A 25,189-nucleotide genomic window follows, 5' to 3' on the forward strand; every position below is an offset into this window, starting at 1 on the left:
CATCATAAATTCTACTATCAATATGGAAAGTACGGATAGGTTAGAAAAGCCACACTATGTCATCAATTTGGATTCTCGGGGTGTAAAAATGTTGATTGATTCTGACAGTCTGTACACTCTTTTATCAAAAGAAATGTATCTCAAAACTTGGGGAGAGCTGAGCAGTGAAAAAGATTGGGATGTTCCTGACATGAAAGCAGTAGGTTATGGAGGCAAGACTATTGATATATTAGGCTTGAAATGGATGGTGATTGAATTCAAATCCAAACAAAGTTTATGGACGAGTTTATTTGACTAAGCAAGGGTCAAATTTATTAGGATGGCGACATCAAAAAGTCTTAGGGATTATGTTGAATCCAAATGCGAGTGAACCAGTTTTAATCTGTAGTTGTAAATAATATTGATGATTATGACACTTTAATAATGAATAGATATGCTGATGTTTTTACTGAAGAACTAGGAAAACTTAAAGATTTTTCCCATAAAATCATTCTTAAAAGCAGTGCTTCCCCAGTTGTCCACAAGGTTAGGACAGTGCCCCTTTTAATGAGAGCTGCATTGCAGGAAGAATTAGACAAATTGTTAAAACTGGGTATAATTGAACCAATTGAGGCTTCTGAATGGCTGGCGCTGATTGTCGTCGCGCCAAAGGATGGAGGAAAGAAAATTCGTCTATGCATTGACCTCCGCGATTTGAATAAGAACGTATAGGTGGATCGCCAACCTTTGCCCAATATATCAGAAATGCTCACTGCAATGGGTGGGGGAAGTGTATTTAGTGTGATTGATATGTCAGCAGCTTATCAAATAGATCTTGATGAGAAATCTAGACACCTAACGTCGTTTGTAACCCCGTTGGGTGCATTCTGTTACTGTCGAAGGCTGTTTGGCCTGGCATCAGCATCAGCGGTTTTTCAAAGGGTCATGCAAAAAGTGTTGCATGGGTTGAAAGATGTCCTCTGTTTTCAAGACGATGTACTTATTGTAGGGAAGGATTATGATCATCATGATTGAGTAATTGAAAATGTTTTACGTCGCATGCGACAAAATGGTTTGGCAATTAAGAAGGAAAAATGTCAATTGAGAAGAGATGTAGTGTGCTATCTGGGTCATGAGATCTCTAAACATGGAATTAGACCAAAAAAAAGTATTGTTTTGGCTATCAAAGATGCACCTACTCCAAAAAACAAGGAGCAACTTAAGTTTTTTGGGTTTAGCGGAGTACTGTCCGAAATTTGTGAAAAGATTTACAGACATTGTTGAACCTTTGCGTTCATTAATGAAAACCGGAGTAGAGTTTGCCTGGAGTGAGGTTTGCGAAAACGTTTTCAAGAAGTGAAAGAGGGGATTTTGTCTGCCCCTTGTTTAGGACATTTTGATGTTAAAGCAAAAACGTATGTCACAACTGATGCCAGTGCTGTGGGTATCAGGGCGATGTTGTCTCAGGTAAAGGATGGTGAAGAGAAGGTAATTGGATTTGCATCCAGGAGGTTACAAAATGCGGAAACATCATACTGTGTAATGAAAAAGGAGGCCTTGGCGTGTTGCTGGGGAATTAAACATTTCAAGTATTTTGTTTGGGGTATTTCTTTTAAACTTCGCACGGATCACAAACCCCTTGTGCACTTATTTAAAGGGGGGAAAGGGCTAGAAGGGAGTGTAACTCTGAGAATTTCAAGGTGGATTCTTTCTGTACTAGAGTATAATTTTGAGATTGAATATTTGAAGGGATTGAAAAACATTGTGGCAGATTGTTTATCAAGGATGCCTATTGAAATGAGTAGTAAAGAGTCTGAAGTTGTGGAAGATTTGATTTGTTACACAGAAGAACAAGCTTTTGATAAGGAAGAATGGAATGCAGCAATGTTGGAAGATGATATGTTGAAGGAAGTCATTCTGAGGGTATCTAATGGTTGGAATAGTGATTCTAGTCTCAATGTGTCTTTCAAAGGGTTCAAGAATGTGGAAGAAGAGTTGAATGTAAGAGAAGGGAAGATATGGAGGAGGGATAAATTGGTACCACCGGAAGGTCTTAAAGCAAAGAATATTAGTATTGCTCACGAGGGTCATTTTGGCAGAAATATGACTAAAAGACGCATTCGTCAGTCTTTTTGGTGGCCAAAATTAGTAAAGGATGTTGAAAACATTGTAAAGGATTGCTATGCTTGTGCTGCAAGCGACAAGACCAAGGTTGTTCGTCAACCACCTCTTTCTTGTATTAAGTTTCCTGATCATCCTTGGGAAAGAGTTGCAATACATTTTCTAGGACCCATTTCAAGGTTAGGGACAAATTGTACATTTCTAATGGTTTTGGTAGACTACCATTCAAAATGGTTTGTTGTGGAAACTGTAAATAGTATTTTGTCTGAGAAAGTGATAACATTTTTGGAGAAAGTTTTTATGAATGAAGGGATTCCCAAGATTTTAGTATCGGATAATGGTCCTCAGCTGGTATCTAGGGCAATGCAAGATTTTCTTCACAGGAAGGTATTGTATTCCTATATGATGTCACCTGTAGAATTATGGCATGTCATGTAGAATGCGTGAGTGTCAGGAGTCATTACAGTTGGATGTTCTGGTGGGACTACTCCTGCCTCCTGTGGATGTATAAGTTGTCTTCCTTCTGCAATTAAATCCACAGAAGGGTGTTAAACATGAAAAGGTTGCTATGTTCAGACCTCAAGCGAATGGTTTGGTGGAGAGAATAATAGGTTAATTATGGACAACATTCAACTTTCTTTTTGTAATGGGTTGTCATGGTCGGATGAGTTGAAAAAACGAATATGGTCTTACAGAGTGACGCCTCATTCTGTGACTGGTGTCTCACCATTTGTATCGTTGAAAGGAAGGGAGCTAGGACTTAAAGAAATACCTATTTGGTTAAAAGAGAAAGAATGTGTGTGGGTGGATCGTGAGAGGATTAGTAGTAGTGTTAGGAATCAGCAATTGGCTGCTGCTTGTTGGTACAATCAAATGAGAAGTGTCAGGTTCCCTACTATCAAAGTGGGTGACTGGGTGGTTGTGAAACGTGGTGGAGTTGTTGCCAAAAGTGATAGCAAATTCTCTAAACCTTTCAGAGTCAAGGAAGTAAAAAGAAGTGCTAGTTTTGAGTGATGGTTCTACTTGGAGTTATGGAAATATTTCTAAATGTCCTTCACCATCATTACCATGTGATTGAGTACCATTATTTTCTTGTGTATGTATAAGTATATGCTTAAAGTTATTTAAATGTTATGTTATGTTATGTTATGTTATATTTATTTTTGTATAGCGCGCGGCTACTCAAAAAGAGTGTCCCGGCGCTTTGAGTAAGGAGAACTACAGCACAATAACATAACACAGTAAAAAGAAGAAGAGAAGCAGAAAGAGAAAACAACAGGACAGCCTACTGGGTAAACAGCCAGGTTTTGAGGCCTTTCCTAAGGGCAAGTAGGCTGGTGGCTCCCCGTAGTGTGAGCGGCAGTGAGTTCCACAACTGTGGCGCCAGCAATCCAAAAGAGCGGCCTCCCAAGCGGGCTCTCTTCACTCGGGGGACAGCCGCCAGGAACAGAGATTCTGACCTCAGAGAACGAGCCGGATGGTAAAAGGCCAGTCTCTTTTGGAGGTACTTCGCTCCCACCGCATGGAGGGCTTTATAGGCTCGTCTGTTCAGACCAAAAATGGCCCTCGCGGCAGCGTTCTGCACGACTTGAAGCCGCTGTAGCAGATACTCTGGCAGGCCCAGGTAAAGAACGTTCGAATAATCTAGCCTAGAGCCGATCAGAGCCTGCACAGTCAGCTTCCTATGCTCCTCAGACAAAAAGGGTAAAAACCTCCGCAGCATTTTAAGGACGCCGAAGCAAGTGCCCGTCACTCCAAGGATCTGGGATTTCAACGTTAGCCCCTTGTCCATCTTGACCCCCAAGTTCTTAGCAGTTTGGGATGAACAAGACGGAGGGAACATATTAATGGGCCACCAAGCCTGCCAGTCTGGCTCCGTATCGCACCCAAAGAAGAGTACCTCGGACTTATCGGAATTGCACTTGAGGCTGTTCAGTTGGAACCATTTAAAAACAGCCCCAAGGCAATCCCGGATACTCTCCCCATCAAAGTCTCCTCCTCTCTTGCAAGAGAAGAGGAGCTGGGTGTCGTCTGCGTAGGATACGATCTGGGCCCCGAACGACTCTGCCAGCGCCGCCAAAGGTGTCATGAAGATGTTAAAAAGGGTCGGGCTCAGTATGGAGCCCTGTGGAACCCCGACTCCCAGAGGCGGCATCACGGCGGAATCTGGGGAGGCCCAGACCGTTTGCCGGCGGCCAGCTAGAAAGGAAGAAAACCAGCTGAGCACCGTCCCCCGCAGGCCAATCTCATAGAGTCTTGCGAGAAGGCCATCATGGGGGACGGTGTCGAAAGCCGCTGACAAGTCCAACATCACCAGCATGGCTTTGCCCCCAGTGTCCAGAACCCCTTTAATGGTTTCTGAAACCTCTAGGAGCGCGGTCTCTGTGCTGAGATTTGGGCGGAAGCCGGACTGGGTGGCGTGCAGGATCTCGTGTGTCTCTAAAAAATTGGAGAGCACCGTCTGAACATGCTTCTCCAAAATTTTCGTGAGAGCCGGCAGCAGAGAGATAGGCCTATAGTTGACTGGGGCCTTCGGGTCCAGACCAGGCTTCTTGAGCAGAGGGATGACCATTGCCTGCTTCCAGGCCTGCGGAACCACTCCTTGACTCAACGAGAGATTCAGGAGAGGGTTCGCCAGCGGATTAATCACTTCCGCAATTTTCGCCAAAAATTTGGCCGGGCACGGGTCCCGAGGCGACCCAGATTTGAGATTGCCCATAAGCACTAAGGAAGCAGGGGCTGAGATAGATGGAAACACAGCCAACGTCGAACCTGGCGGGGCCAGAGGGAACAAGTCAACCTCAGGGTTGATCAGCCCCGCCGTTGCCACCGATGGAAAAGAGTCCTGTATAAGTTTGATCTTGCTGGTAAAAAAAACTGCAAGATCCGAAGCCCAGGATTCAGAGGGCATCTCTTCAGAAGTATTGGACCGTGGAGCCATGAATTCTCTCACTATGGTAAAAATCTCCTTACAGGAGTTGGAGGCGGCTTCTATCCTCCCTGCAAGATAGGCTTTTTTACCAAGGCGAATGTCCCGGTGGTAGGCCTTAACCGCCGTCTTATAGGTCAGCTTAGCCACAGCATCGTATTGTGCCCGCCAGGCTCTTTCGGCTACCTTACACTGCTGCCGCATAGCCGACAGTGCTGCGGTGAACCAGGGAGCCTAGACCCGTTTCGAGGTCAAGCGGGGGGCCAACACCGGGGCAAGATCGTTTAGCCTGTCTAAAAGCCATGCTTGCAAAGACTCCAAATCCTTCTCCAGGTCGCCTGAAAGGGGGCAGGGGTGATCCAGGGCGGCCTGGGCCAGCATCGCAGGGGTCACTCGATGGTAAGCCCTAACGACTCGTCCCTGCTGCTGTGGCACAGAGATAGACGATTTAACTGTGCCTCTAATCGAGAATTTAGCAAGCCGATGGTCTGACCAGAGCACCGGGAAAATCTCTTTCACCTCAAGAGGGGATGTCGAGAAGACCTGGTCAAGAGTATGCCCCTTGTCATGCGTAGGCCCCTGAAGGTAAGGGATCAGGCCCAGCGGGGCCGTAGCCTCTAATAGTTTGATAGCGGCCGGGTCCGACGGATCGTCCATCCGGAAGCTGAAATCCCCGGCTACTATACAATGTTCTGCTTTCAGGGCCAGTCCCAGCAAAACGGAATCAAGATCTTCAAAAAACGTTCCAGGTGGGCCAGGTGGTCTGTATACTAATAATCCTAATAATGGGGTATATCATTTCATCTGCTTCTGTACCTGTTTCTTACACTGGAAACATTGATAAGGCACCTGTGTTTACAGCTGTTTCGTCTTTCTTTTAGCCCATCTTCCTTTCCAACGATCTAATTCACCCCAACGTCTCAATCTATTAATTAACTCCTTAATCTGCAATCGCTTCTCTGAAGCATTCAAACTCTCCAGATCTTTGTCACTGAAATCCAATCTGTATGTTTTTGTAAGGCCTTTGACTTTTAGATATCCCCGCCATACTTCTGTGGAACTTCAGAACATTTCTCATGCAGATTTCTCGCTCTCATTGTTATATTTTTGCACAAGAATAACAACTCTTCATCCTGATACCTACTCAATCTCTCTGGACTAATCGTACCCAAAATCATTTCTGCCGAATCCGCTTTTAATCTACCTACATCCATGTTCACTTTATTAGATGTCATCACTCTAATCCACTCTTCCAATTCCTCATGTGAAGACCCTAAAGAACCTTCTGATGTAGGCGTCACCGTCACTCCCTTCGTATTCTGTAACAATCTCCTTAGATCAATCTGTACTCCACCTTTTGGAGTTTCTACTTATCATTCAGAAATGTCAATCAAAGATTCTGATTCACTCGCACCAGTACTAGTCCGGTCATTTAGAATTGCAGGAACTGTTGGAGCATTCACCTGTGAAACATTTTGTTCATTTTATATAATGGAACTATAGGACCAATAGTCAATGGAATTGAGAAAACATCTGCATTCAAACTCAATTGATTTATTCTTTTGGTTAAATCTTCTTTTGCCTGACTTAATACACTTGCATTTTTTCTTTGGGAATCTTTTATCTGAATTAATGGAGCACTTAGTGATGGTCTCTCTTGTTCTTCCTGATACAATGAAGGTCTTTTTTTATTAATAACTCATCCAACAACTCATCATCTACCTCATTTGGATCTAATTCTGTCTTTGAAATATTCTTTTTCTTTTCTTTACATTTTTCTCCATCATTATTCTCCACTAGTACAACGGAATACATTCATTCGCCCTTACCACTACATCTCTCCTCCATTTTTTCATATGTGCATCCCATTTTGCCTCAGAGTATCAACACAGTGTTTCTGTATCTATTCTCAGTACTATCCTTATCTTTTTTGTATGCCGTATGTCCCCACTCTTCAAGCGCTTCATACTGCTACTTTCAACTTGTTCATTTGATATCTCAAATTCTCTAAAATCCTAGTGTTGAAAGTATCATACTCTGGAAATGCCATATTACCCTCTCTCTCTCTCTGTATACTTCCCCCAATTTTCCAACCATGTACAAGTATGATAACCCCTTTCCAACAGCATAAAAGAAGCAGGCGCACACTCAAGAGCTGCAGGAATTCCCTCTCTCATGGGTATAGGTTCATCCTTTCTAAACAAGGTTTACAACAATTTGAATAACTTTTTGTTTTGATTGATTGCTAAAAACTCTATTCAAGAACTCTTTCCGTTTTTCTATCAAATCCAATTGGTTCTTGCTGTCCAATACCACCGCGACTCACACCAGTCAACCAATAACAATGTATTTCTCTTTATGACAATTCACACTAGCTAACCAATAGCAGCATGTTTCTCTCTGATGACTCACGCTAACTATCCAATTGCAGCGCAGCTTTCTGTGACGTCTGTATAACTCCTGCATCTGACCCTCCCTTCACAAACATTATCGAGAACTATTTACAAAGTTAGAACACATAGACATTCCAGCTTGTCTGCTCCACTAGAAGAAGATAAGTACAAACTCTCCAAGAATACTCTCGCTACTAGTAAATTCTCCGACCAGCGTGATTCTACTCTCATTCATGCGAAGACTTTCAGGACTTATCCAGATGCGTTTTCTAAAGGTACCCAAATAAGTCTCTACTATACTAAGTCCAAAGTTCCCTGACTGACAATACGGCTATTGCTCAATGCTTGCATCAACAGCAGACAATGCAATCCTACTTAGTGTATGCCACACTAAGACAAGCCCTTGGCTTATCTCTGGATCTTAGGCCTCTTCCAACCTGCTAACAAATTCCTTTGAGGTCAAAACCGGTACAACCACTACATGTAACAAAAAGTACGAAAGATTAATAAACAATAGTCCTTATTTTCAGCAAGTGCCAATATAATCACAGCGGAAAGGGGGTTTGGGCTAACTAAGGCAGACTGTGTTATATTTATACCATGCGCTGACACAGTCATAAAAATCTCTATTTTATAAGACCGAATTTTGGCCCATATCAGCATCCGGTCCTCTGACGGATCGGAGAGTTGACCGGGATTTAACAAAATATTTAAATGAATATCCCCTCATGAGGACCTAGAACAAAAAGATTTCTAAAAACCACACTATATACAAAAAAAAATATATATATGTGTGTGTGTGTCATTATTTACAATAATCAATAATGACAGACTCAGTTTCTCTATTACTTTGCTTTTATCTATTTTCTTTGAAAGCATATGGAATGGTCAAACAAAGGTACAGTATCAAATTAGAACCTTCGCTCAAGAGAACACAAATTCAATAATTAGCAATAACATCTCAATTAAGGAGCGTGAGTTGAGTGGATAGTGTAAGAGACAAAAGACCATTTTTTATAAGATCAATGCAAATACAGAATTTCATACAAACCTAAGAAAACTATAGCACAGTGTGTTAATAGCTGGAAATGCTAACCTTCCGGCCGGAAGGGAAAGCTGGAGCAATCCTCACAAAATAAAGCGCTGCGAGGCCTACGGGTAGCATATGCGCTCTACAAATGTAATTTTTCATTTCATTTCAAAAGTATGAGGTGCAAAGTTTAAGGACTCCGCTTACGGACAGCATCAACTAAAGGATCTCAAAGAAACAGCTCACACAAATGCCATACCTCGCCCTGTCTCTCGGCTAAAGTCGTCTTGTTGTAAAAAAAATATGGACTCTAGCACTAATAGTTATACCCTAAAGTTAAAAAGTCCATCCATACTCTTGTATCGAAATCCGGGAAAGTCTCTCTCCTTATTGGTCTAGAAGCATAGGGTGTTAGGTCACACCACTTCCGTCGCTCTTCTCTTTCAAAAGTTCTTTAGATTCACGCTGTCATCATCTTCCTTCAGCAAAGGAAATCAAAATAGTCTTTTTCCTCGACACACGCGCATTTGAACAAAAGTTGTAAAATCTTACTAGCACAGTTATCCACAAAACTAAATATTTCCTCGGACAGTGGGAAGTTCCACTTATACTCCTTACATGTAGATGCCATCAACAAGAAAGAACACAATAGTAATTTATGAAGAATAACACAAATGTTTTTGCATTTCTACATTTTAAAGCAAATATAAACCTAATATCTGATAGAGACTACTTGCCCCCCCATGGGCATCGGTGGATCCCTTGCCTTGCGCGGGGCCCTCAGCGCCGCCCCAGCAGCTTCGACCCCGGTGCCGATAGGTTTGGACCCAGGCATGGAGCATGTGGTACTGTTGGGGTGCCGCTCCTCCGGGGCACCTCCTTCAGGCTTCTCTGCCTCGCCGCAAACTCCCGCAGGAGTCCCTGTGGTGTCGTGGGAGGTCGCCGGGGCTCGGGTCGATCCCAGAGCCCCTCTCGGTCCTTTGACAAGGAGGTCCTGTCTACGGCCGAGGTGACGCCGCTTCGGCGCCGGCAACGGCTGGACCGTGCGGAGTCACAGGAATCGGTGGACCCTTTTTGTCACGCTCAGGGTCGTGGCTGGGTGAGGACCCTTCGTCCCTCTCCGGGACCCTCTTGTCCCTCCCCGCGGGCGGCTTCCTCGTCGGAGGGCGAGTCAGAGGTTGAATCATCCCTGGCGCCGCCACATGGGTTGCCGGGCGATCTCTGCTACATTCTGGGCCGCGGCTGGCGGAAGGCTGCGTATCACTCCCTAGGCCCTTTTCGTTCCCCTGCGTAGGCGGCTGCCTCGGCGGGGGTCGAGTTGGCGTCACTACGGCTCCGGTTCCACTCCGGTCCCCGATACGGTGTGACTTGGAGGAACCCTGTCTGGCGACGCTGGGTGATGCCGATGTTCGGCCTCAGGCGGCGGACTGTACTGCTCCGTGCAGGAGTCGTCCGGCGGATTCGTCTTTGGACGCTCAGTCTTCTCCGGGGGCAGGCTGTATATTGGTGTCATCCTCACCAGGGAATGGTCGCCGCGTGGCATCCTTTTCACCGGCGGCGTCGAAGGGCGGCTCCCCGCCCTTCCTGAAGCAGTGTTTGTCGGAAGAGTGGCAGGTCACTCATTCTTCGGCTACTTCTTACTTCCAGGTCTGGCCCTTGCCATTCCTGCTTCGAATTGGGGATGGCCGCCTTAGTTTGCAGCCGTCGCCCACGGAGGAGCTGCTTTCTCCACAGCGCGGCCCTACGGAGGCGGGTGCGGCCTTCACGCACGCGGTGTCCACAGCTGTGGGTATTCTGCGCATGGGGGACCCGATTGCTCATTGTCCGGCGGACCATCTCTTGGATGTTCTCCACCAGGTCTCTTGTGGGAGGGAGATCTTACTCCCCTTTGAGGGTTTGCTCCTTTCTTCTCTGGAGGGAGCTTGGAGGCGTCCTGCCTCAGGAGACCCGATGCCTCTGCACCTTTTCCACCGGCTTCTTCCGGCGCCACGTGACCCGGCGTGCTTTCCCTCCACCCTTATGCTGCCAGTCCGCTTTTGTAGACAGCCTTTCCCTCCCTGCCGCCACTGGTGACCCCGCCGTCCCGGGAGACCCGCTGGCTGGATTCTTGGGGGCGCAACATGTTCGCCTCGACCAGCGCTGCCCTGCGGGCCCTTAACACCTTGTGTGTTTTTGCTAGAGCCTCCTCTTGTTTGTGGGACTCGGCTGAGTCTCTGGGATCCACAGCCTCCCATGAGACAGTCCAGTTGGACTTAAGGCATCATGCTGTGGATTGCTGGGAGATAACGGCGTTTATTCTCCGCTCCGCTCTAGACATCTCGGAGGTGCTGGGCCAGGCCATGGCTTCCTCATTCACCCTCCGTCGCCATGCTTGGCTTTGGGACGGCGTGTTCCCTGAAAATATTCGGGAGCGGCTCATTGACCTTCCATTTGACGGCAGCCTGTTGTTCCATGCCCCGGCTGTCTCCGCCATCCAAAGGTGCCTGGCAGGGCTCTGTCCTCTTCCTCTTCCACCTTATCCTCCTCCTTCCCCTCCTCAGTGACTGCTTAGTTGGGCTGGTTCTGGGCCTTAGTCCACTTGTTCTGACTGTGGAATGTGCTTTCCGGCCTATGAGTCCTCCTTGGGGCTTTGGCATTGTCGGCTGCTGGATGGCCCTTTGTTTCCTTTGTGTGTGTTTTGCTGGAGTTGTTGCGCAGACTCGGCCCTGAGATTAGGCCTTCTGCTGTGCTTGGGCTGCTTGTCAAGCCTTCTGCTAAGGTGTTTTTCCCCGTGGCCCATTTTGTTTTTTCCTCTGCTGCAGAAGTTCTTCCAAAAAGGGTTCCCATTTCTTGGGACTTCACGTACCCTATTTGGGGTAGTGGTAGCGGTTATATAGCTTGAGCTCTGCTAGGGAGTTCTGGTCTCCTTCAGGTGCCGGTTCTCCATGGCGTTTCTGTATGTTGCTTTTGCTTCTTGAGGTCGGGTGCGCGGCCCTTCGTAGTGTTGTGGCTGGACATTTTCTCGCCTTCCTGCCCCTGTCCTGAGGGCTTGGGTGATTCTGAGTGCTCCCTTGTCAGGCGTAGACTGCCCGGTCTTTCTGGGGCCCCTTGCTGTTCTTCTTGCTTCTGGCAGCCTATGACTGTTGCCTTCCACCTGGAGAGGACTCGCCTTCCTTTCCCTCAATTCCTTGGGCCCTCTGGGTTTCTTCTTTTTCTTCCTCCTCTTCTTGTCTTGGCTTTGGATGGAAGCTTTGTTGCCTTGTGAGTGAGTGAGGTGCTTCGGCCTCTCTAGCCTTGCCCTTGGTTCTTCTGCTGTGAGGGTGCAGGCCTCTTTAGTCTCCCTTTCCTCATACACCCTCTGGGGTCGGTGGTGTTCCCCTTGTGGGGGTTCCTCTTGTCTGGAGGGGATGAAGTTTTCTCTTCTGGACGCAGATCTGGTTCCATGTGGGACCTTCTGTCCGTCCATGCTGGTGGGGTCCTTTTGCAGACCCTCCTTCCCTGTGGGTATTGCTAGGGTATCTATTCTACGTGAAGGAATCTGTGGCTAGTAGTCTCTATCAGATGTACGAGTTACTTACCCTCGGTAATGAATCTGGTAGAGACGATTTTAGCCGCAGATTCTTCACGGCATGCCCTTCCTCCCCGTTATGCGAGGACCCTTGGATTTGTCTTCAGTACTCGCCTCCTGGTGGGGGCCTTTGTCTCCTGTGAGTACCTTCTTGCTCCTGACCGGTATCTCCGTCTGGTTGCGGTTCATTCCTCCTTTTGATTCCCTGGAGGTTGGGGTTACGGTGCTTCTGTGCCCCGCTGCTCTGGTTACTCCAGGTTTGCGGGGTTTTCCTTCAATTTCTGTTCTCCCTCCCTTCCTGTTGCTGCTGAGGTTCTTGGCCTCTCTGCTTACCTCCAAATAGAGGTCCTCTGGCTAGGCCTTGCCCTTATTCCTTGGGGTTGTTGCCCTCTATGCTGGGGTGGCTTGGAGGTTTGTGTTTCTGTCTGTCTTGGACTGGCTCCCCTTCCTTAATTCTGGATGGGGGTGGCGGGCCTGTTACGTGTATCATGGCTTTACGTATGTTCCTTGTTTCAGGCGAAAGGCTGTCTATGTGCTGGCAGGGTGGCTGCTCAGGGCTTTGCTCTGTTCTTTCTTTTGCCCCTGCCTTTGGACACTGCAGTGTTGCACTGTTCTTTCTGGTGTCGTTTGTCTCTCCTTTTTTTACTGTTTCGCGCACTGTTCCCATGCTCCCACAGTTTTTTGTTTGGTAGCTCCGCATTGTGGTGCGGAAAAGTTCTCAGAAGAAAACTGGCGTAGGTGCGCTGGGTTGGGTCTTATGTGACCGCGCTGACGTCACGTACGCGGACGACTCCTGGGCGGAGTTTCCTGGGGTCGCCCCGCCCCCGCCGCGCAGGGATGCTGTGTCAAAAGTTTTCCGGATCCAGTCTCACGCTTGGGTATAATTCTACGTGAAGGAATCTGCGGCTAGAATCGTCTCTACCAGATGCATCGTTACCGAAGGTAAGTGACTCATACGATAGCTTTGAGACCTTCTTTGTAGAGCGTGCAGTTTTTTCTAGGAAAAATAAACAGATTCAGTTATTTGCTCAAAATAAAAGCTGCCTTTCATAATTCATTTTAATCTTTCATTAGTCTAAAATAAACACAATCATTTAAAACTATTATTCTATGTATTTAATATTGCTTAAACAATAAAAGCTTTTTCATTCCACATTTGTTCATGAAAATAATGTTTGCTTCTTCTTTGCTGTTTTTTCGTGCAGGAATCATTTGTGGCCTACTTAAACCCATTGTCATTTGCTGCACCTTTCGTACTTTCTTTTATAAAACTAAAGGTTAATAATGGTGTTTCTGTTAATTTCAAAACGTTGTTAATGATTTTCACACAATTGAAGGTTTAATCCGAGCAGGTTTAATTACGGAAAACCCTGCTCCATCACTCCCCCCTTTGATGGCTACTTAAGCCATCAAAAATCTGATTACAAACACATTTGTTATCATTTGTTTCAACCTAACCCCAGCTATATCTTTCATTACCTCATTATAATTTCTCTTCCTGTCTTCCATTTCTATTTCTTCTCTCTTTCTTTTCTTTGCTCTTAGTATTGTTTCTGGTGTTTTCCCCTTTCATTTGCAGCATTTATATATTAGAAACAGCATTAGTATTCTAGTATTTGCTCCTTCTTTGCTTTCTTTTGGTGCAGGAATCATTTGTGGCCTACTTAAACCCATTGTCGTTTTCCCGCACCTTTCTTATTTTCTTTTCTAAAACTAAAGGTTAACCCTTTCGCTGCGGCGGCTATTCCGCCGCAGCGCTAACGGGTCGGGGCGGCCGCATGCTGGTGACAGAACCGCTCCGTCACCAGCCGCGGTTGAGCTGTGCTCGTGACGGAGCGGTTCCGTCATGGCCCCGCCCGCCTAATAGAACGCGCCGCGCAGGCGCGGCGGCTGGGCCATGACGGAACCGCTCCGTCATCAGCACAGCCCAACCGTAGCTGATGACGGAGCGGTTCCATCATCAGCAGGGGAGGGGTTAATAATAATTTTTCAGTTAATTTTAAAACGTTGTTAATGATTTTCACACAATGGAAGGTTTAATACGAGCAGGCTTTATTTTCCGAAAACCCTGCTCCATCACATGTTTCCTTGTTATTTTTTTGTACTTCTTTGTTTCCAGTCTGATGGTATTCTGCATGCCTGGAGACACTGGTCCAGGTGAGCTTAGCAGCCACATGACCAGGGCTGCTAGCCGTGATGACTTAGTTTTTGGAACAGCTAGTTTTCAATATGGTGTGTGCCAGTGGGGCGCCATCATTGGTGTGTAGGGGCCATAATTTTGCTCATTGCTTCACGTCCTTCAAAAAGCGGGCTGAGGAATGTAGGGGCAGTGTGGAGTCTGAGAGGCCGTGGAACAGGGTTGCCATCTTGATTGAAGAGTATGAGTTCCTGAACAGGTCTGAACGGCATGCCTTAAGTTGCTTTCTGTGAGGAACGGTTTCATTTTCTTTAGTGAGAGCAATTGTACGAAGTCATTTTTGGTTTCCTTTTGTGTGTATTTCATGAGAGAGAGGTCTATGTCCAGGGCAAGTCCAAGTAGCGTGGCTTTTAACACTGGAGTTTGAATTTGTCCAGATTAATGATATTGAGCCAGGTTTGTAATAGTTGTTGCGTGTTGGACCATACAGGGATGGTGGAACTGAGCTTTAGACTTCAAAAATGCTATTTCTATGTGTAATATTAACTTAAACATGCAAATGCTTCGACAATCGAACCCTTGTTCTGTACTTGACTTGTGCCTAGCCCAACCTGGATAGCAAAGTGAGCAGCTATATTTAACAATAACAAACTGTCACCTAAGTTAGTACGGCTATGTTGCTGGTTTGTGTTCTAAGTTGTTGGTATTGCCCTACACTCTTTCCCACTGGTTCACCCATTTTTTCCAACTCTTTTTCAGACTTGTCAGTCTGCCTGGATTTTGAGGCAGAGAGAGCTGCAAGTGATTTACAAAGTTCTTTAAATTGTTAGAAAACTGTGCAGGGAATTAAGAAATAATTTCTGAATATTTGGACTGTGACTAATTAGAATCCTGGTAATAAATCCAATAATCCTGCTGCCCTGTTTGAGAAAACTGATATTTAAAAAGATTTAAGAGGATGTGTAAAATTCTTAATATTATACATTTTATCAAGTGTATTTGAATTCATGGAGAGCAGGTGCACTTAATAAACCACTCCCAAGTTTTCTGGTGTGTTGTGTAATCGAAAACTGTCCATACTTACTCACTTCTCCTTTTTTGAGGCCACTTGGGGAAAACTGTGGGAATTTTCTAAATAGACTCTCTAAATTCTGCTACAAGGTATACTAACCCTAGCTCTTAATATTTGCATGCACAGGAATGGTTGTAGAGGTCATGGCCTCAGTAACATTAGAAAAACAACTAGATGAGCTGTATTTTATTGTTTTGCATAGACAAGATCCCGGTGAAAGACTAGGGCTGATTGAGAGTTTGGCAGACATGACTCCTATCCCATAAGTGCAGTATATCTTATGCTTCTTGTAATACAGCAGACAGGATATCATTCAAGTTTGTGACAGGTTTAACCCGTCCACTGAACTCTAAATCGGGCCCTCAGTCATTAATTATCAGACATTCCTTTTCGAAGTGGTCTGGGAAGTGCCGGTACGCTCCAATTAAAAGTGTTAAGTTTTACTTGAAAAGTGCAGGCATTCTCCCTCTCAAAACAAAAAGGTGCCGGTACTCCGTCCCGGACCGTACCGGCCTATTTAAAGCACTGGGTGGCTGTAAATGTTAGCTGGTGGGCTGTGGGCACAATCATCCGCCTCAGATCATGGGGCGCACAAGCTCGTAGTGTGGAGCAGTGTGAAATATCGAAGCACAGTTGGTCACCTGTGTTCAAGAGACCTTAGCTGGCGCGGTCCTGGTGGAGTATTGACTTATGCTTTTTTGGAGAGTTTGTTTGCACTGGAAACTGCGCAAAGTATGTCTGATGTCATGTCACTGCCGATGATTACTGCTTAACAAAATGCTGAAGTATATGCTGGCTTTCATTAGGGATGACCCTGGTTTGGTTATCCGGGTGGGGTGAAGCAGCGTAAACAAGACATGTCTATGATGCATGTACATGGCTCCTGCTCCAGGAGGGTGTCTTAGCTAGGGGTGGGTGGAATTTGCGTAGTCTCGCTACGTAAAGCTCTGCGAAATGGTGAACGCTGTTTGCATGCTCGTCGAGAAATATCTCGCGAACAAGCACTTTGAAAGCGCGAACAAGCAAAAATTTTGCGACGCCTCGGATCGTGGATTTTTGGGCAATTCCGCATTCTAAGCGGCACGCAAAATTACCCAAATTCCGCGAGCGGATTGGAATTTACCACCCAGGCCTCGTCTTAACAGGAGTTTCACGAAACGTGTGTGGACAGAAAAGTTTAGTTGGCCTTAAGGAAATGCCTGCACTGTCTAAAAGAATAAGGAGGTACTGCAGCAGTGTTATTACCGTTTACATTTATAGGGAACTTTGCTGAGTACATTGCAGCAACTTTTCCTCTTTGTAGTGGAGGAATACATTAATTTAGTAGTAGATTTAGTATTTGATTATTGCACAAGATGCTCAGAGCTATTTGTCTATGATATGACAACCAGGACTATAACTATACATTTTGAAGGCACACGTTGTGGTAGGAAATCCGCCCTATTTATGTGGTGACCCCGGATATTTTGCCTTTTTTCTGGACCATAAATCATTGGTGGCATTAGACCTCTCTATACTGTAATCCTGCCAACCAGTGGTAATGTGCATATGTTCATCATTTAACAATCGTAAAATTGGCACATTTCTAAATAGTATTCAACTTTCAAATAAGGACCTAATATATGATGTAAAATGTGCCCACGGGATTTATTTAGATATATGGTCATATTGCTAAACAAATCGATTTATCTAAGTCTAGGCTGCCTGTCCCTCCTGCCTGGCCTGCTGCTGGAAGCCAGGCAATACATTAACTTTCTGTGGTGGGACACGTGACGGAGGGATTACCTTTCTAAAGCCCTTCTGTGCTATGATTGTATCCACTGTAGGCCAGTGACGCTGTTACCTTCATGATTTCGGGCGTTGGAGGCAGCATCCCTGCGAGAGGCCAGACGTCAGTCATTCACAGGTACTGATCCCACCCGTTCCCATTTGTCACGGGGTAGGACTGGATGCGAGTGAGGTACGTGAGATTTGGAGCCTTTTAGTCTGTAATGGTAGGTGTTATAATGCTTAACTTGTATTAGGCATTTTGTGCTGAGACGCTTTGTCACGCTGACCTCCCCCACTGTGACACCCCACACAGTTTCTGTAGGTCGCTGGCCCCTTTTGAAGCGAGTCAAGTTCACATAGCTGCCAAGGTTTAAGATTGCCATGTGTGACATTTTGATAATTTTAATGTAATTGTGAGTGACAATCCAGTGACTATAAGTGAAACTTTCTCGTGAGCAAAAATCAAGCAGTGACGAGAAGGGAAATACAAATGTCAGGGAGTACACCACTTTGAACAAGGAGAAACTCTTAGTTAACTGCTGCAAAGCTTAAAATAATTGTTAGATGGCTATCATTTATCAGCCAAAATTGCAAAAAATAGATAAAGTGGAGTGGCAGACCTGTATAATTTAATTATAACCAGCTGAGTGGCTCGCAGACTCCCTCGACTGCCGCGGCTACATGGCTGGAAAGGTGCGAGTGGGAGGCTCTCAAGTGAAGTGAAAAGCACTTTTTTCGGCAGCCAAGAGCCATAAAAGCAAACAGTTAAAAAAAAAATGGACATTTCATCAGAATACATTTTATGCATAAAAGTTGGATCACATAAAAAAAATCTATATTAGGTGATAAAAGGCGTCCAACATCACTGTTTCAGTGGTCACATAAAAAACCTACAAAGGGTATATCATATAAAGTGCAGCAGTGCTAAACAGTGAACCAAGCTCATAAATATTATCTTGTTAAAAGTACATTGCATAGTTTAGGAGTACATATTTACACGGACTAATAACACCGGGTAGCTACTGCAACAGCAGCGTAGTCCTGTGTCTAATGGCCCCAATTAAAAAAACAAGCCACCCCAAAACAAACCCTAGGTTGAGGCCAGCATTTGAAGATAAAGCAAGGCCAGCCTGTCTTGGACAAATTGACAATCTCTGAGTAGGGGAAAAATGTGTTTCCTGTGCAAGGGATTGTAAAAGGCGCAGAAAAACATTAAGTGGGGGGTATCCTGCTCTGAGAAATTGTCACAGGGGCAGGGTTTTAGTAATTCAGGTTTCAAGTAACCTTTCGGGAATGCCAGTAACCAGGGACCCATGTTCAGACGAAATCTGGTCAAAACAAAACGGTGAAATGCTTTGTTGACAGGATAAAAATGGTTGCATCTGTGGACCCAGGCTCAATGTGGCATCTCACTTAAAGTTTGGCTAGTCCGGTCTCCTCCCTAAACCCTTGCCGCCTGTTCAAGAACTGCTGTTTAAAATCTCTAATGGCGGTCTTGCCCAGGGGCATGGGGTCTGGAACAACTTGGGACAACCAAGACATCTTGTCTGATCCTTTATGTATTTTAGCCAGGGAATGTCGGAAATTATAAGTTAATTTAGATTTGGGGTTTGTTGAGCCCAGATTGTCAGCCAGCGTAACCAGGGCGTGACCATATAGATAATGTCTGACAACTCTTGGTCCAACATTGATGGTGTGGATGTCCGGTACTGATTAGAGGTGTCAGACATTATCTATATGGTGTTCTGTGTAATTGTCAAGGAAGATTGGCCTTTTAGTCTGAATTTAAGAAACTTATGGGCGAGGTGCAGTGAACTGTCCCCTTATGAGAAAAAAATACGTAGGGGAAGATAATAGCAGTACATACAGACTGTTCTATTATTTAAGTAACTGACACAATTAGCGTCCTGTGGACAGGGTCTTTTGTTGTTGGTGTATGTCTGAGTGGAGGGCGACCCAGTCCAATTTTTTCCCTCTAAGCTCCTATTTAGAGTAGACTGCTAGAGCGAGCTGCCTGAGCCAGCCCCCAAGCATGCCACGGCACAACACACGCTGCCTTCGAATACCAAATAGTCAGTGGTACTTAAGCAGCACTCCGGCTGCTTGAAAGCTGAGGAGGCGCTATAATGCGTGACAATGCATTTCAGTGCGGTGAAGCGGACTACCACACTGAAATGCGTTAGTCTAACGAATGATGCGTAATACTTGGCAGGGTGAGTAGAAAGGGGAAATGTGAGCTGGTAATGTCCTGGTTTGTGGAATACTAGAAAAATGATAAAAACATTAAATCCTCTGAGTATGCACGCCTAAAATATGGCGTGCATACTTGCTGCTTATTAAGGTCTTTATTTATTTAGATTGATCTGAGCTATGGTTCTAGAGTGTTTTATCCCCACTCTGGACATGTTTGCATTTTAAAAACAGCTACACGCTTTAGCATGCTTGATGTTTGTGGTTGATTTATTCGGGGAATCTGGCCCTGCCATATGACGTTAAAATTGGCCCTATTTTCATGCTCTTAATATTAATGCCAAAACACAAATAGATTTCCAATCAATGAATCTTAAAAATGCTAAGATAATGCATATCCATGATTTAGTTCCTACTTCTATTTCATGGGTTTACTGAATCTTTCATTCCCCAGTAGTGTTATCGATTTTCATTATATTGTGTTTGTGTTTCTTATTACCCTTGTACCATGCATACTTTGAGTCACGCCATGTGTTTATGAGGGACCATAATTGAGAGTTCTTGCACTGAGGCTGAAAGCAGTGCAAGCTTTTCACAGCGCCTGTCAGTGGGGTGGCATCTCAGCAGAGCACACAGGCAACTGCTCACATGTTCCAGTTGCAATTGAAATTTTGTTTAAATATGAGTGAAGGAGGGTACATACACAGTTGTCAAAATATTTACACGGCATATCCATACCTGCCAACTTGAAAAACAATCTATCAGTGTGAGGAGGGGGTGGGGTCTCGTGCTGAGAAGAACCTACGAGGCACTTTTGAACCCCACACACCCCCAGAACCCCTCACCCCAAAAAATAAAAAGCTTGCTGAGGCTGGTGCCAATGTCTTGGTGTGTTTTCACACCCCTTATTGGATGTGAGCAGTTCAATGCCTCTCAAAAACGAGCTGGAAAACACTGTTCACAGTGGCTTTCTGCTCGTATTCCCTCCACAGATTGATATCTGCTCCCCCTGGGTGACCATGTGATGGGAGCTGATATCGCGTGGCACACTGTGACAGGTATGCATTGGTAAAAGCAAATAAAGGGCTTACGTGAGTGAGTGTACTGTTTGTTTTAGGGTAGTGAAGAGAGAGAGGCGAGGAATTACTTTCAGAGAGAGGGTGCTGAAGAGGAAAGAGATGAGGTTGAAGATAGGCAGATGGACGAGGAGAGATAAATGGGGCATACATGCCTATCATGAAGTTTTATAATTGAAGACCAATGCGCCTTCCTCAGGCCTCTATAATATTTAATGCACAGTCTCACATCTTCTGAATTGAACATTTTAAATATTAATTATTTACGACAAATCACTGTTACTCATTTATCTAACAACTATTGACAAATCCAATAGACCTGGCAGATTTTAGCTAAATGTCAGTTGTTGTGTTATATATTTGGATGTAATAACACTTCAGAGAGAAACCATAATACCGGTCAGAGTGGCACATTATGTCATCCACAGTAATTTATTTTACATTTTCCCTTTTTGAGACCCCGCCCCCCTCTTTTTTCATCCGACTTAAATACCTTTCTGCACATATTTCTATATGACTGATTGCAGCAAGGAACTGTGGATGCTTTCCGAAATTTGTTTAGGCCATTTTTCTTCCAAAGTCGATGCTGCACATGTTGCAAGGCACTGGGGGAAACGCACACACTTAAGGGCCTGAAGTTGTTACATTGTACAATTTGCATACTACATGAACTGTTGAACATATTAATGCAGTGAGATAACGGTCAATTTTTTGTGTGTTGAAATATTTCAAGGCTATACGTTCACAATTGCTTTATAAACCAAACCCTCTTGCTTTCTCACTAAATTCTTTATTAAAATATGCTTTAAAATGCACCATTTGCCAGTCTTTTTTTAAAATTCTCTCAGGAGGAGGACTCTTCACCCTGAGCCCCACATTTGTCGATTTTGCTTGCTTACAACATAGAAGTCATACAGAACGTTTACGCCCTACCACTTTCAAATGTCACCAGCTGCCACTGGTCACCAGTGCGACTGCAGCACCTATTATGCCATCCACTACAATCAAATCAATCTGTTTTCTTATGCACGGCTTATCACCTCTCAGGGGTATCCAGGTGCAGTGACAGTTTAATGCATGTCTTCAGTCCTACCATTGTAGCCTGATTGTGGCAATTAAAATAGCACACTTCGACTAGTCAAAATAAACCCATTTGACAGATCAAAATCTCCCTTTTAAATATTAATAATTCAACCAAATATTGGCTGTGGAGCCCAGAAGGCAGGGTGCAAGTATTTGCCAGGCTGCAACATGGGAATATAAGGTGAGGGATCTGCAGTTAGAAAATATCCATCAGAAGAACAAATGATTCATTTATTTATTTATTGAGTCACCCTGTAGGTGTATCTCCTTGCTGAGGGAAGCATAGTAGCCAGTACAGATCAGACAGAATTGGTTCAGAAAAGCTCCGTTTTAAGAAGATTCATGAAAGGAAGATACTCTGAGCATTTTCGAAGGTGGATTGGGAGTGGATTCCAACAGTAGGGGGGTATATAGAAGAAGGCTTTACCACCCGTTCTTACAGACTTTTCTGAAATGGGGAATCACAAGCAGGCATTTCTCTCCTGATCGTAAAGATCGATTTGGTTGGTAGGGGATGAGTTTTTCAGTTAATTAGCCGGGTCCTCTACCATTCAGAGTTTAATGTACAATACAGCAGATCTTAAATTTGACTCTCTTGCATATCGGCAGCAAATTTAGTTGTCGCAAGAGAGGGAGAGAGGCCGCTCTTGCTGGTAAGTTCTTAACAAGTCGGGCAGCAGTGTTCTGTACCACCTGGAATCTATTTAATGACAAATTGCTTGCCGCAATCAGGAGGGCATTACAATAGTCTAGGTGACTAATCACTGGTGCCTTAACAAGCGTTTTTCACAGAGAGAGAGGAAGAAAAGGAAAAACTCTGTACAAAAGGCTTAAAATATGAAGGCAAGACCCATAGGTGGCCACCACCTGATCTTTCATCATTGAGAGTTTTTGATCTAAACGGACGCCCAGGTTCCTAACCACTGTCTTAGGAGCAGTGGCATTACCCAACTCAGGGAGCCAGTACTCTGGAGACAAGAGAAAATGGGCATCACCAAAGAGCATGATCTCTATTGTCCCAGCATTAAAGCTGGAGAAAATTCTCTGTCATCCAAGATGCAGTTGCTATCATACCTTCTAAGAAGCGAGACTGAATGTTCATAGTATTCTTATTAAATGATAGAAGAAGCTGAGTATCATCAGCAAATGAAATCGGAGTGAAGCCGAATACTCTGATTATTTTAGTAATGGGAGCTAAATAAAAGGGCTTGTCCATAGATCCCAGTCTCCTTAAGTCCCTGGAGCAGAATAAGGTGGGATAATGTGTTGAAGGCTGCAGACGAATCCAACAGCACCAAAAAGACTGCCTGGTTATTATCAAGAGAATACCTTATGTTGTCTGTAAGAGCAATCAATGATGACTCCGTACTATACATTTGTCTGAAGCCAGACTGTGAGGAATCAAGGCACCCAATAGCCTCAGTGTGTTCTGTGAGTAAATTTGTGTTGTATTCTTTATAGAGTTTACTCAGTAGGGCCAGTAGGGAGATGGAGCAATTGTTAGATAAATCTGCTACTGGGGCATTTGCCTTTTTTCTAATGGGGATTATCTGTTTAGCTCTCCACTGTAGTGGAAGTTGGCCCTCCCTCGTACAGAGATTAGGTATCGTACAAATAGAAGGAGCCAGTTGTTTATGTAGCAGGGATGAGATCCTAGCTGGGATTAAATCCAGAGGTGACTCTAATTTGGCTGCTTTCAGCATTGCCTCAACTTTGGCTACTTTGTGAGCCGTATGAATCTATCCAAAAAACAGACATTGTCCAGGGTAGTTATAGTGCAACTTATTGTTTCACTCAGAGAATAACTAGCTCCAGTGAATTTATCATAAATAAAAATGATTTTGTGTGTAAAATGATTGGTGATCTCATCGCAAATTTCTTGAGACGGGGGATATCATTAGTGCATGCCCTCGGGTTAGTGAAAGATTTAAGAATTTGATATCATTCTTAAGGAGAATTCCTTGCCCGGTTAAGTCTTGAGGTGATATAGGCTCTACAAGCATTTTTTACATTCTTTTGATAGAGAGCTATGGAAGTCTTATAGGTTTCTTTATCATTCTGGTCATGTGAGTGGCGCCATTGTCTCTCCAGTTTGTTGCAAAGGGCCTTCTCAATACGGAGTTCCGGAGAGTACTAGGCTGCATGTGGACGTTGTGTGTCATTGAGTTTATATTTAAAAGGGGCCAAACTATCTATAACTGACTTTACTGCATTGTGGTAGTCATTAAAGCAATCGTTCGTGTTCCTCGATTCCCAATTCCTATGTAACGAAAATTCATTCATAAAGGCGTCCGGTGTAATTTTGCGGCATTTTCTCATAAAACTATAGAAGACATTAGAGGAGATAGACTCCACCTTGGCCACAAGAATTTGAAAATCAATCGGGGAATGGTCGGACCATACCAAAGGGCGGGGGGGCTCAATATGACTGTGCTGTGAGTTGGTCAGAATAAGATCCAGCGTATGTCCTGCCGAATGGGTTGGGCCCTCATTAATCTTTTCCAGACCTATAGTAGCCAGTGGGCAAGGAACGGAGAGACTACTGCGTTTGAGGCAATTTTATTATGTAGATTAAAATCCCCTAATAAAAGAAAGTGTTTGGAAGAAATAATATGGGGAGCGACCAATTCCATCAATTGGAGCATAAAATCACAGAGGGGTCCAGGGGAGCAATACACAAGAGCACCTTTCCAACAGTCATGGATCGAAAGATCAATTCGAAAAATACAAATCTCTATTTTATCTTTAGAGCAGTGTCCCAGTATAGCTACATTGATAAAATCTTTATGGATAATGGCAGTACTTCGGCCCGCCCGGTCCTCCCTATCAATACTTTTGATGCAATAGTTCTCGGGGAGTGCCGCAGTAATGGAGTGTAGGTAGTTTTGAGCCATGTCTCGGTGTGGAACCAGAGATTAGGCATTTCTAATGTAAGCAAGTGCCAGATTTCTGCAGGATGCTTTGGCAGAGATTTAACATTGCCCAAGAAGCATTTCCACACCGAGCAGGCTTGGTAGGCAGAAAGTCAGAGGGGGGAGGAGAAGAAATCCATAATTTGTATTTCCTAACCACCTGGTCAGGGATAGGCTATATTACTGCCTTCTGCCTCAACTCAAAACTTTGAAATTGGCAGTATCTACAGGAGAACGGACCCTTTATATTAAAAAAGGCCCCAGACATGCCAGAATAGTTATTTGAGCAGTGAGCCTTGTATAAAAGTCTGATACCGAGAAGTTTCTTAGCCGAATAGACTTTTCTGAAATGGGGACACAAATGCGGTGAAATAGGAAGCAATGGCACGAAGCCAGAAGTAGAAGACAGAGAGACCGTGTGTGAGTAGCCCAAAAGGTAAAGAGACTCTGTCAATATTTTAAAAGTGAATTAAAATTCATAAAAATGCAACTAGATACAACTAATATCTTACACAAATAGAGGCTAAAAGGTCATCAAGTAAATCGCTACAGCTCTGCGTGTTAACTTCAGTAACACTCTTCTGTTTAGCATCTAAAATGCAGAGTTAAGACTGTACACTGCTACCAACAATTGTGCATGCTGAGGTCATGAAAAGAGAAAAGACAAGAAATTGATGTTGCCTTTATATGTGTCTATCTCTGTCATTTCCTGCGTTGTTAGAATCTACTGCTGGGAATCAGATGTCTTGGTCAACATTGATGCAGGGATAGCAACCCTTAATGACTAAAAGACTCTACTGCTATTGGTAATGGGGTAAAATGTCGAGGCTGCAGGACCTCATGTAAATGTATTGCGATTTATATAGCGCACGTATCACCCGAAGGCGTCAAGGCGCTTGCCTTGGGAACCCGTCCTGGTATTCCCCTGTGAGATAACCCTAGCAGGGTAT

General features: G+C 44.5%; 1 protein-coding gene across 5 annotated transcripts in view; it reads left to right on the forward strand.

Moving 5' to 3' along the window:
- LOC147717179 (signal transducer and activator of transcription 5B) overlaps nucleotides 1–25,189 on the forward strand; it is a 1,664,723-nt gene that overhangs the window by 474,236 nt on the left and 1,165,298 nt on the right. Inside the window, exon 3 of one of the 5 annotated variants that reach the window (XM_086924125.1) lies at nucleotides 17,035–17,168. The exons of 3 other annotated variants lie outside the window; for them this stretch is intronic. The gene's annotated coding sequence lies outside the window, so the exon portion shown is untranslated. The remainder of the gene's footprint in view (nucleotides 1–17,034; nucleotides 17,169–25,189) is intronic. One more of the 5 variants, XM_086924124.1, reaches the window with a different exon arrangement.

This window comes from Lissotriton vulgaris, chromosome 5 (assembly GCF_964263255.1).
Source record: "Lissotriton vulgaris chromosome 5, aLisVul1.2, whole genome shotgun sequence".
Classification (NCBI taxonomy): Eukaryota; Metazoa; Chordata; class Amphibia; order Caudata; family Salamandridae; genus Lissotriton; species Lissotriton vulgaris.